Here is a 13,512-nt window from a genome sequence, read left to right as displayed (position 1 = left end):
ATGATTGAAATCACCCTGGGAAGAAGTCAGATGGGATGATAAACATAAAAGTACCGGTTGGTCCAATCCTAGCTGAGAGCATCCACAACTAGGGTCTGAGGATAAGGAACCAGAAACCATAAAAAGAGGTAACTTTTTATTGAGGCAAGTAGCAAATGCATCTAGATGAGGAGTACCCCACTGATTGCAAAGCCACTGGAAAACTAAGAGTCAAAAGACCACTCCATGGGATAAGCTTTGTCTGGTTGGGAAAGGCAATTTGCCACAAGGTTGAAAGCACCCAGAAAATGACATGCAACATGATGTATTCCCAACATGTGGGCCCAACAAGGGGTTTTAAGGTTTGACTGCAAAGGGAATGGGTGCCCCATGGTGATTAATATAGATCACAGTTGTACAATACTCAGAATGGATCATGACTAGTCTATTCCATACAATAGGAAGAAAGTAATCCAAAGCATGTTGTACCACCAGAAGCTCTGTTGGATATACAAGACTGTTTACTATAGGCATTATTATTCAATTTATTTTGTGAGTAATATTTAATAATTGTTTAGTTTTTCTAACAAGTGTGTTAAAAGTTAATCATTTTAAAGGCAATAGTTATGAAAAGTTTGACTGTGTAACTCAGTAAGAATCATACATTGTGTGTGGTTTAACTGTTATAGTGTTGTTTAGTCCAATTTACACGAATTGTCCATATTTTTCTCCTTACTTTCAGTGAGTATTGTTACATTATAGTGTTATTTGTGTAGCTAGAGAAAGTCTGAGGCCTCAGTGTACAAAGTATAAATATAGATGACTAATGAGTGCAAGTTAAATGAAGTGAAAGAAAAATTCAGTTAAAGTAGAGTTCAGTTAGAAAAAAATTGGCAAATGTGAAGTTAGTCAAAGTGCGAGAGATTAGCCATAATGGGTGATATTTTAAAGCGAGTTTCACATTTTAATAGAGATAAGGAGAATAATTCGTCTTTTCCAAGGGTATTCTAAAGAAATTGTACCCATCTGTGTGGACTTTGATGAAAAAGAGACATTTACACAGGCCTGAGATGGTTTTATTATCTTGAAATTTTTACATGTTCTAGAGTAATTCCTGTACACTGCATCTGAAAATGATATCCATTTTTCTCCATCATGTATAGATTTTTCACAAAATGTCTTATGTACTTTCACATAAATGAAATATTTTAAATGAAATTGGGTCACATATTGTTATGCATACAATGTTGATGTGAGAATCTTATCAATCATTCTAGAACAGATGAGAAACACACCGCTAGTACATAAATGTCATTTCTGGATAGTGTTTGTTTGTACACTTTGACATTATTTTTTTCTTTTCAATATTATATATTCATTGCTGTGGCAACAAGAGGTTGTTTAAATGATCCAAACATATTCTGTTATATTTGTGGTAAACTTGTTGTAAAGAAATAAAAGTAAAACATTACAAAATTCATCAAAAAAGCATATTACACGTATTTTGGGAGAAAACTTGGGGACCAAGACAAATCATGGGCTCTGCACAAAGTTTGCAATGTTTGTGTCAAAGAGTTGAGACAATGGACTAAAGGTAAGAAAAAGTCTTTGCCAATGGTCTGGTTTGAGCCTAGAAACCAAGGAGATAACTGCTATTTTTTCTCATGTAACGTGCAAGGCTACAATCCTCAAAATAAAAAGGAAATTACTTATCCAAAGCGTCAATCTGCTATAAGACCTGTTGTACCTGTACCTACTCCACCGGAGACTCTTGATAAGGTTTCATCCAATTCTGAATCTGATGTCAATAGAAATGATGATAGGGAATGTTTTCAATCTGAAACGTCTGATGAACCACAACTTTTCACACAAGGTGAACTTAATGATTTGGTGAGAGATTTGGGCCTTCCAAATGATTCTTCAGAGATTTTGAGGTCCAGAATTCAGGCTAAGAACTTAGTTTCTCCAGGTACATCATTTCACTGGTACAGAAATCCGGTGAAAGAGTTTATACCATAAATAGATGTAGATTTCACACAAAAAACATCAAGATGAATAAATATGCATATTTGTTTGACATAAATGTTCTTCCCTTTTCTTTAGTTTGTTTGTATTTTTTATAACAAACATAACAATAAAAAAATATTCATTGTGGTAAGTGAAATAATAATTTGATCTAAGTAAGAGTTTTTTTTCTTCCCGATTTGTAAGAAATCTTTACTTGATAGAAAAAAATGAATATTATTTTCAAAATCTCTAGCTGAATTATGAAATTTAAGTTTGCAGGCTCGTGTTATTTAAAGTTCAAGATACAACTGTAGTAACCAACAGAGTAATGTATATGAATCTATCACAGATTGTTCAGTAAAAAATAAAGTAGAGAAAAATAGTTTATCTTGTCAATTGGATTCTGAAGTAATTGAATCAGCCTGAGTGGACTTTTGATAAGAAAATGGAATTATTTAGAATTTTAGATACAACTGTGAAATGTAAAAAAGTTTTGTACATATGTTTGACTTGTTTTGAAGATATCATTTTAAAACAAGTGGATTGTGTGCTGTCTTTTTATTCTACAAATTTATCACCAACAAGTCAGAGACACCTACTGTAAATGAATCCAAGCAATCATACTTAAAACCCTGACAAGCTCCAAGATGTTGATAACGTAAGACCTCTCGGCCGAGACTATTGTCTGGAAGCCTCCTACTGATCGACCCTCACCCATGGAGAGAGGCATCTGTGAATAGATGCAAAACAATTGAGTAGATTTGTATGCCATAAAGATACCTATAGCAGTCTTGCTGAACATCCCATCTCAATAGGGCAGATGGTTTGAGCACTTTCCAAGTTAGTGCAAGTAAGTATGTTAGTGAAATATATAGGCAAATAGATCTAGACTGTCTTTGTAAGTTTAGCCATAAAAAGTGTATAGTGGCAACTTTTAAAGTGTAATAATCCCAGATTGTATTGTAATAACAAAGAACAGAAGAATTATTCATCTTGTCAATTTGGTTCTAAAGTAAATGAACCAGACTGTGTGGATATTTGACAAAAAATATTATTACTTAAAGCCCTGGATACAACTGTTATAACCCATAGTGTAATGAATTTTTGTATATACGTTTAACTTGTTTTGAATATTATTTTAAAACAAGTGGATTGAGTGCTGTCCATTTATTGTTGAAATTTATCACCAACACGTCACAGATACCTACTATAAAGATTTGTGGCCCTATAAAAACCTGACAACCTACAACTGCAAAACACTGCCAAAGACTGCAAATGGACAGACACACTGTGAGTGGGGCTAAGTAAAGTGTCATCTATCACATAACAATTAATTAACAAAATTGCATAGGATCATACTGACTCCAAGTAACTAACTGAGGATTAAGAGAGAGTACAATAATTTAATGTAAAGATCTCAAGTTATGAAATTAATTGTGGTTACTAGCCTATGAAAAATTGTCTGAAGAAACAGCAGTCTTGATGATTCATTAATGTGAGACTGTTTTAGTTTCAACGTTGAAGCATTTGGCAGGTAATGAATTTTGTGTAGAGTTACGAATAATGGGTAGACTTGCAGAAAAACAATACTGGATTTGTGTTTCACAACTAGAGGACGATATATTCCAAATAGTTCATACTGAAATGTGAGTCAGTAAGAGAAAATTATCTGTGGAAGGTAAGATTCACAAACAAATAAAAGTGACATAACAATTATAAACTTTGGTATCAAATGATTTATTTGGTTGTGTCAAAATAATTTTGATCATGCAGACTGAAGTATTTCAAAGAACACAGTTTCTAAATATTTTCTTGACACTTTCCAGTACAAGGATAGTTAAAATGCTTGAAAATGCAAACTGTACACATAATGCCTGAGATGAAAAGTAACAATTTTAGGGTGAGACTGTCCTGTAGATCATTTCTGTTTTCATCTTATATCTGAATAAAGTCTAAAAATAGGCACAATGTTGGTGTTAATCACTCTCCACGGCTTTAAATGTTAATGACTTTGTGGCATTTGATCTATTTTGGTTACCCAACTCTACAGTCTCACCCCCTATTTCTTTCCTGCCAGATGGCTCTGTTTTCTGTAACAGCAAAACAGAAGTGGAGAGAATGTTGTAGGGTTCCAAGGTAGATGTGGACCATCTTCTTGGCTTTGATAATCCCAAAAGCAAAGCTACAGATCCGAACTCTGGTTTTTATAAAACCTCAGTCAAGAGTGCAGGTTAAAGTTGTAACATCCTGATCACAAGAATACTTTGTCTTAAAACTTCCTTCAGGAACAGAATGTGCAAAATTCAGAAATAAACTTTGGTGGTCAAGATTCATTTCTATAGGCTTAACCTGTATGTTGAACATGATCCTTACCAATTGCTGATAGTTTGGCTGACACAAGCATCCTCAAGTCTCATGCTTTATCCTTTTCACTATATATATTTTTCAATCTTGACTTACACTATTTATGATAAAATTCTGAACTATTCTGGCTATCTTTGTTTACAATTAGCCAATTCGAATGTCCCTATCTTACTTGCTATAAAGACTTTGTATCCTGTACTATGAAGATGAAAGGAGATACTAGTGAGAAGATTTTGACTCTTCTGATATTTGGAAGTTTCCAGTATTGCTGACCACTTCCAGGGGTTGGCCTTACATTTATGTCATTAGATGAATAGATAAAGATACTTTATCAAATGAAGCATCTGACATACTAACTTTGGCATAAGCCATAGGTTTGCTAGCTCTACAAACTTTGGACATTGCTACCTGCAGCCATAGATTAATTGCCCTGGCAGGGCCCTCCCATAATGGAGATTTACAAATGAAAAATGCCCCAAACAACATCACTGTGATTATGATCTCTGTCGTGCCATAAAAATAACTTTTTTACTATACCAAAATCATAAGCAAGCTTTTTAAATTATTAATCAGAAAGTATCATTTAATATCAGTGATGGGCAATTAGTGGAATTTGCTCACTTATGAACCATCTGGGTCATCAGTCAACTACATTCAACTAATTAATCATTCATACACGAAATGGCAATAAAAAACAACTTAAACCTCTAGAATTTCAGTTTTGACATCTGCAGTGGACAGAACACAGACAGCCCATTGTGAGACTGGAAGTAATAACTGAAAACACTAATTTTGCATAGTTGATTATTTTAATAACATTAATCAATTTAACCTAATGTGTACAAGTTGGGGACAAAGCATGCATGTCACAACCTTTTACAGTTAAATTTGAAACTGAATTAAACATCTTTATCATAAATGTATATTATTTCTCTCTAAAGTGTAGTTTATAATTCACATATTTATATTATTATAATTTTGATTTTTTAATTTCAAAAGAAAATATTCAAATAAATTCTCAGTCTTCACTTCTATGTATCATGTGACACTACTTTGCTCTGAATTGCTCATTTCAGATATTCTTTCTACTCCTATATGAGCTCCTGGGTTTAACATGAAATACACAATTATAATAAAGATATTGCTAAGACATAGCCTCCAACCTTTTTGCTTTACTGAGATATAAACTAGTAAATCAAACCCAAACAGCCATGCCCTTCAATCACATCCCATCTTCAAAAAAAAGTCCATAACTCTCTCTGACATTAGCTGTTGGATTATTTACAACAAATAGAAAACTATTTGAACTTACTGAATTCCTTATAAGCCTAGCTCATTAAAATGACAGGTTAGGAATTATTTGGTCTACAGTTTCATTCTTTACTATCACCAAGTCAGCAGACCAATCAAGGGAATTATTTAAACCCTTAGAGCTTACTTTGAATGCCACTTAAATTATAAGTTATAGAATAATGTATTATTTGTGTGCTATTTTGGTTCCTAAATTACATATTTGAAATAAAAAGTAAATACTAAAACTAACAAAAATTAGTGTTGACTGTTAATTTAGACTTCAAGAGCAAGAAAAGTACCAGTAAGTACTAAGTTTCTTGTTTTTGACGTATACTTCTATCTGTTGTTAAAAAAGTAATAAAATGTAAAAATTAGAAACTTATTATGTTAGAAAAGAAATCTTAAAGTATTGAATTACATTGCTCATCAACAGCTTGCATACATTCCTCCTGGAGAAAAGTTTTTTATTCGTTTGTTTACCATAACTTGCACTATTCTCTTACAAATCACCTTGCATTCAGGTTGACCCAGCTTCAAAAATTTACACACAACTCTTTAGTAAAATATACTTCATTGAAAAAAAATTTTTGTGTGCGTACAACAGGTTTTTCATGCATACTATAGCTGGCCAATTTTTGTGAAGATAAACATAGTAAATTCAGAGCTTTAGGAAAACTTAATTCTGCATATAGGGTTAATCATAATTTTGATTACTAGATTGCTAGAATAATCAAAAACAGTAATAACCTGAAACATTTGATTTTTTTGTGATATTATTTAACTGTAATTTCAATTAATTGATTATTTTATGTGACACCAATCATTTAATCAATGTTCAAAGGCAAGTGATTATATTGCTTATGCAAGTTAATGGCACAGCTCTATTTAATGTTTATAATAAGTTTTAAACCTATCTTATATCATTATTTTTTTTACATTTCTCTTTGCTGATTTTATTTGTTCATTCAAGCAGTTACTTAAGCAAATAAGACATGTAAACATGGCTTACCAAACAGCAAAACATAACTTGATGCAATCAAGTGCAAAATGACCTAATGAAGCCTAAATTCTATACCACCTCACCTTATTCCATAAAATCATTCATTTTCTTCCACATTTCAACATCAAAATTCAAATGAAGTATAAAATGATAAAGCAAACTTTGAAAAAATAAAATAAAAATCAAGGCTGTAATTGTGATAGAAGTTGCTCCCAAACATCTTTTCTTCCAACAACAAATTACCAAGCTAAACTTCCATCACTTCGTTCTACTCTCTACATGTCTAACTGGAAGCCATATTGGCTTACACAGTTAAAAACAACAAAAGGGCTTTTCATTAGGTTATTTAGATCTCTAACCTGTAACTTCCCAAAGCTGAGTGACAGGCAATTACATCACAGCATGACAACCAAGGTTGAAAAATATTAGTTGGCTAAAATCCATAAAACTTCATTGATGTTGAAGTTATAAGGTTGAATCCTAAAGAAAATGATGAAGTAGGACATTTAGACACCACCTGTTTATTATAAAATAAAACAATAATTACAACAGATATAAGCATATATATGACATGTATATATTTAGGCCTAATACATTATTGGTTATTTTACTTCATTATATGACAGCATACAAAAGTATTGTCTATCGTTGGACCCAGTAGGGATCCATTTCTCTGGTCATCAATGACATCATTAAAAAGGAAATTGTTTAGTTTCCATGCTATCATGAATGCAAATGGTTAGAAAACTGAACATGTGAATTCAAACCTGTCCTTTACTCCATTATATGAACTGTACAGAACTAGGCCAATGACATTACCAAGTTTAATTTACTCCATCATATATATTTTAAGTATGTTGCAAAGTTTTAACACCCCTCTAAAATTATTACGTGTCCAAATGTCCTACTTCCTCAATATTTTAGGTGTCTAATCATCCAGATACCTGTTGAAATTGGCTCATTTTGTTAAAAACTATTTTGACTTTCCTTCCAGATTATGGTAAAAAAAATCAGAAATTCACAAGTCATTAGTAGCATCTTAAAATTAACCAAAGTGTAATTAGAACATTTCTATATATAAAATTAAATACATAAAACTTTTTTATTGCACATTTCAACTCACACAGTATTTAACAAAAATTTTGGAGGCATGACAAGTTTGTATGTCAAAGGAAAGTGTTTTGTGGAAATTGGAATGTAGAAAGCTTGCTAAGCAGTAACATTATAGCTATGAACAGACATTTTTAAAGACAAAATCAGTTAACCAGGTTTTGGTTATTGTGCTAAAAAAAAGTTGTCCTTTCATAAGTAAAACAAAATCGCTCACTATAATGTTAAAACACATGCAACTCGTAAGTTTATATTTGCAGTGCATTCTACCAATTTCAGTGACAGTTAACACAACGTTGTGTGCTCATGCCTCATCAAACAATTTAGGCCTACACGTCGGAAATACCGTAAAACGCTCATTAACATTCGGTGACAAAAACAACACTGATACAAATGTTCTGTTTTATTTTGACAATTTAAATTATTACCTTAAACAAAATAGCTCAGGTAAAATGGCGGAATACAGTAGAGGGATCACTACCATAACCCCTCAAAAAACAACGTAATAATTTGTTGAATGTTGTGTACCAAATGTTCAGATAACTTACTTCCCTACTATCGTAAACAATACTCCGAGTTTAACAAGGGTACATTAGCCTATTGTACACAATGAATGAGGCTTTGTTTACGTCTGAAAGACCCTGCAAAGTAACAGTTGTTTCGCTCGTTTATATTTTCATGCATGATATATCCATTCGTATTATATAATTCTTGTAGGTCAAGGATTAAAGCAAGGATTTCGTTAGTCGCTACCGTAACACATACAGATTTTCCATAGTAGTAATTATTTCGCGCCAAAACAAACTCAACTTTCTGTGCACTCAAATAATCCACGTTTGTTTTATGTTAATCAAAGGCGTCGCTGGGTGCTTAAAAGATTCGGGGCTATAGGCGCGGGAAATATCGGCGTTTCAAAATGATATTGATTATGGTTTTCTATTCTGATTTTTCAAGACACCAACTGGGGATTCGGAGCACTGTAAAATAACACTGGGGCACTCAATACTGGAGACATTTCTTCTCAGCAGCCGTATCAATATATTTCAACTGAAAGACATTGATAATTTTTTCACCCCTCCAGTGGATCCGTCAACCATTGCCAATGAAAACTTACCATACAGTAAGCGGAGCAATAATCAGTTGCGATTGGTTGAGCTATCGCACACGGCAAGTTGCATTTTGAAAAGGGATGTTACGAATGTGGAAATTTCTTCCATGGTGTGCACATGTTTGAGGTTTGAAGTACAACGTGTGTATGTTCGGAAGTTGATGTGACCCGGCGAGCCGTTGAATACAAACATGAAAATAACACGGTATAATATTCTCGCACTGCTTGCTTTCCATTACATATCCCTGGTCCAACGCTGAAATGCTTGCGCAAGGCAGTATGTACAGTTTAGAAGTCTGAAATAATTTGGTCACTAAATTTTACAGCATTTGGTTGTCCGAGAGAATTTCTGGTAGTCTAAAACGACTGTTAAATTTGTTCAGTGGTAAGCCTAGTTAGGTAAAAGCTAACAAAAACTCGGGGTTGAAATCTATACTAATAGTAATACTAATATAGTACAGATGTTCATACTGTGTGAATGTCCTAAGTAATAAACTAATATATAGAATATTGTGATTTTAGAAGATATAAACAATATATACACGTAATTAGTTATGTTATATCTTATTCTTTTTATTTTACACCGTGTTAAGAGTATGCTTTTTAATTTTAGTTAAGTACTAAAACTAATTAAGAATGTTTACTTTTTTTTGCTAAACCAGCAAGAATTCATAACCTCACCACAACTTAAAATTTATTTTTAAAAAAAGTGATTTAAAAGCTAATCTCAAAACGAAATAGTTATAATTAAACTTATCACAAAAAGTTGGAGGCTTTGAATGTATCTTTTAAAAATTGTTTGGCACTGAGATCTTTCCAATACCTGCAAGATTGCCAACACCAATCCTATTTTTAAAATCAGCTGGTTGAGATAGACTGTGCTATTACTGTTAGTTTAACTTGTGTGCAAAACTAGACACCAACTTTTTTGAAAACTTATCTTGTAGAACAAGTTAGTGTCACTTTTTTCTTGCTCAATTCTAATGTTCACTTGTCCCAAAAGCTCTGTCTCCTTATATTTCGTTTTTTATAGGTGATAAAAAGCAAATTGCTTTAACACATTCATTCAGAAATAACATTTTAATTATTGAACAAACCATTTACTATAATCACAGTTAATTGACTTTCTGCAAAAGCAATATCTAATAACTGCAATTAACTATTATTAGATGTCAATCAAAACAGCATGCTGATAAAAAAATGCACATTCCATAAACAGGCTATGATTTACAAGGTCAAATGATGTCCAGAGCATTGTGCAAATGGAATAATACAAATAAACATACCATAATGGAAGTACCAAGTTTGTGATTTTTTTTGTCTGTATTTTGCATATAAAATATTTGTCAATAGCAAAAAGACAGAACTAAGCAAGAACTTATTTTTTTCACTTGTATGGTTAAACAAGTAACTACTACTCTAAATCATAATTTAAGTACAAAATGAATCTTGCAATCATTCTGGAATGGCAAATAAATAACTTAGAACTGAATATTATATGTTAACGTAGTAAAGAATGGCTGTAACAATTACTTGATATTATTATACACAATCTAGCAACACATGAAAAGGTGTGCTACACATTCTTGAACAAAATTGGCAAATGGTAATGTTTCGAGTGATTCATGCAGTGTGTGAATCAATTACAACAGGGTCTAACTATTAGACCAGTGAGAAGCAACCATATCATTGCCATATGTTCTATTACAATATAGAATTTGATAGCAACCCTAAATTTACTTACCAACAAACATTTTTTTTTTACTCTCAGGAACCTTAAAAGTAATACATGTAGTTTTAAAATATACAAAAACTTTATCTTATTCAATGAATTTGGATATCATTTTTTTCATCCTAGACTATTTTAAGTTTTTTATGGGCCATTGGCCTTTTTACCTATATTTAATTTTTTATCTGATTTATGGACATTGTTTAGGTTATTTCCTTTTTAGTTTTTATCTTTTACTTTTTTGTGATTGTTTGACACAGTTAGTCATGTTGTTTTGTGCCAATAAACCCCAACCAGCCAAACATCCTAGACTTTAAATAGTGAATTTCATTTGAAAGAAAGTGGTTTGTTGCTTGTTTAAACTTCAAGAAAGAGCAGACTTATGCCATATCAGACCTATAATAGTAGTTTTAAATATTTTTCCATACATTAAGAGTACAGACTACTTCAGTAGTGTATAACACCCATATATTAGTTTTAATAGCACTTAAAACAACAAAAGAAAAAGAGTTAATAGATTTTACATAACCTTTTCAATTAGTATTAAAATCACACTGGCATTTTTGGAAATTATGTACAAGAAAAACTTACAGAAACTTGCATTACTGTTAATGTAATGAACAGTTCAAGGCATAGAAGTACTTTGTTTTGAGTTCATCTTGATATATGTTACACCTTAGGCAACTTAAATCTAATTTAGATAAAACTGGTGTTATGACAGTGTAATGTCTTGGAATATGCTTGAGATTCACAAACTTTTATACATTTAATTAATAATCAATGCTTTAAAAGTTATGACTTGCAAACCAACATGTCTAACACTCGTGTTAAAAAATCATATACACTGCAGTTTTTTTCCATATTTGTATTAATTTTTTCATTTTAGGTTCAAAATCAGAGGTATGTAAAAAATAAGATTTCATATCTATCGTTTGTTTCAGTAAAACTAAAAGGCAAGTTAAGTGATTTTTAATTTAATTTTATCACAAATGTTTGGTGTATTGAGTTAGCTTCTATTCTAATGTTACACTCACTTTGTTTCCAGCAAAATGTTAGAAAAATTTCTATTTACCAACTTTTTTGTCATACTGATATAAAACAATATGATAATGACATCTGAGCTTAGTCTTAACACTGTACTAACACTAACTTAACACAATAACATAACACATTGAAAAACCCAGGGATAGTGCAATATAACTTTTAATTGCAATCATCTTTAAGTTAAACTTAAGGATTTTCCATTTTAACGATTTCCTTTACCTCAATGCTTAACACTAAAGGTAAAGAAATGATAAATTTTAATTTATAAATAAAATGGATTCATAATTTATATTATAATGGTCAAGACTCCGGCAGTGGTACTGATAAATTACTGTTACTAGTTATAACTTCTATGTTCTACTAATACTATTCTCCAGTAAGAAACAACTTCTTAAAGTTATAGTGTTTCTGGGTTTTAATTGTACAGTATGCATTGTTTACGCTGTGTGTAAAATATTATATACGCTCTCTCAAACAAACACATACGAAAATACACTTACATGCATTACGTAGAATTCCAAAAACTTTATTAGGCTTAGGACCTTAGCCATATTTTAATTTACCCACTTTCGGCCCTTTTCGGATTTCCACGAAGCCATAGTTAGTATTCAATGATGGCACCCGGATGTTGTGTTTTGGCACTTAGTACGACATCTGGTAGACGTCACAAAAAGCCATGAATAAAAATTTACAACGTGGTATAAAATTTTTTATGGGAAATGGAAATATAATAATTTTCAAGCTATTTAACCCTGGATATGCGAAAAAGATTTTTTCTTACTAACTTTCATAAAATTACTTTAAGCAGTATAAAAAGTTTTAGTTTGATATATTTCTTATAACTTAAAAAATACACGTGAACCATTTTTGGTTTATCTGAAGCTGCAAAGAAATTGCCCATACAAGGGGTTTAAAAGCATTTTTATGCGGTCTGCATGAGATTTTCTGTCTTCAGTTGTTCTCATTCATTTTTTGCTAATTACATAATTAAATCTAATTTGTCTATACATGTTAACTAATAATTCAGTTTGAGATATTAAAAAAAAAAAATGTTAACTGAATTGAAAATAAATTGTTCTATATTTAGTTTTTCTTGGATTAAAGATCGCATAAGAAAACAGTTACGCACATTATAAATCTAATAAACCTGATGTTGTAAGTGGAAGGTTAAACTAACGGTGCTTAGTATTTTTTTGTTGTTGCTTTATGAAATATGATGGTTAAAACAAAATATGTTATTTGATGTATACGTATTTCAATTATAGATTTATTCCAAATATCACACATTTACTTTTATGTAATATCGGATTACAATTTGATTGTTTTTGGTTTTGTTATGTGGCTCTGTCTCTTAGAAAAACCTTTTAATGACAATGCTGTAATACACTGTTTAACAAATTTCCCACACTTAAACACGGTTTTAAAATGTTACCCCATTTTTTTACATAAGTTATAGATATTGTTACGTCTCTGGCCGTTTGTTAATTTCCGGTATAAATTCTTTCCGAAGAACTTCAGCGATACAAGTCCTTTCTTAAATAAAACTAGTTTATTCTTTCTCAATACAACTTTGCAATACACTTAATTTCCACAGTCACTTTACTTAAACACACGCTATAATTCACAACGATTCACGCACTTTACTTACGGTCACTACGCTCACTTGACTCAATTATTTGTCTCCATATCTCCCTATCTGTGAATCATCTCTGCTTTATTTGCTGGGCTTATATACAAAAATAGAGGGCGTCTGGCAAACACTAGAGTTGCCACGAACAGTCATGATCCTTCTAGAATCTCATGACGTGTTACTAGAGTCACGTGACTTCCGCTGTCGTAACAATATTTAGGAATCCTCGTGGACGTATTAGATTAAAA

At 31.7% G+C, this 13,512-nt stretch overlaps 1 protein-coding gene across 3 annotated transcripts in view; it reads right to left on the bottom strand.

The window, feature by feature from the left end:
• The window catches only part of LOC111085841, a 23,603-nt gene extending 11,362 nt beyond the window's left edge, over nucleotides 1–12,241 (bottom strand). For 2 of the 3 annotated variants that reach the window (XM_022386251.1, XM_022386252.1), the window contains exons 1-2: nucleotides 12,135–12,241; nucleotides 7,003–7,123 (exon numbers count right to left, since the gene is read on the bottom strand). The gene's annotated coding sequence lies outside the window, so the exon portion shown is untranslated. The remainder of the gene's footprint in view (nucleotides 1–7,002; nucleotides 7,124–12,134) is intronic. The other variant, XM_022386253.1, reaches the window with a different exon arrangement.
• Between the last annotated feature and the right edge of the window lie 1,271 nt (nucleotides 12,242–13,512).

Source organism: Limulus polyphemus, unplaced genomic scaffold (genome assembly GCF_000517525.1).
Source record: "Limulus polyphemus unplaced genomic scaffold, Limulus_polyphemus-2.1.2 Scaffold653, whole genome shotgun sequence".
Lineage (NCBI taxonomy): Eukaryota > Metazoa > Arthropoda > Merostomata > Xiphosura > Limulidae > Limulus > Limulus polyphemus.
The sequence above is the reverse complement of the archived record's forward strand: the minus strand, read 5'-3'. Positions and strand labels throughout refer to the sequence as shown.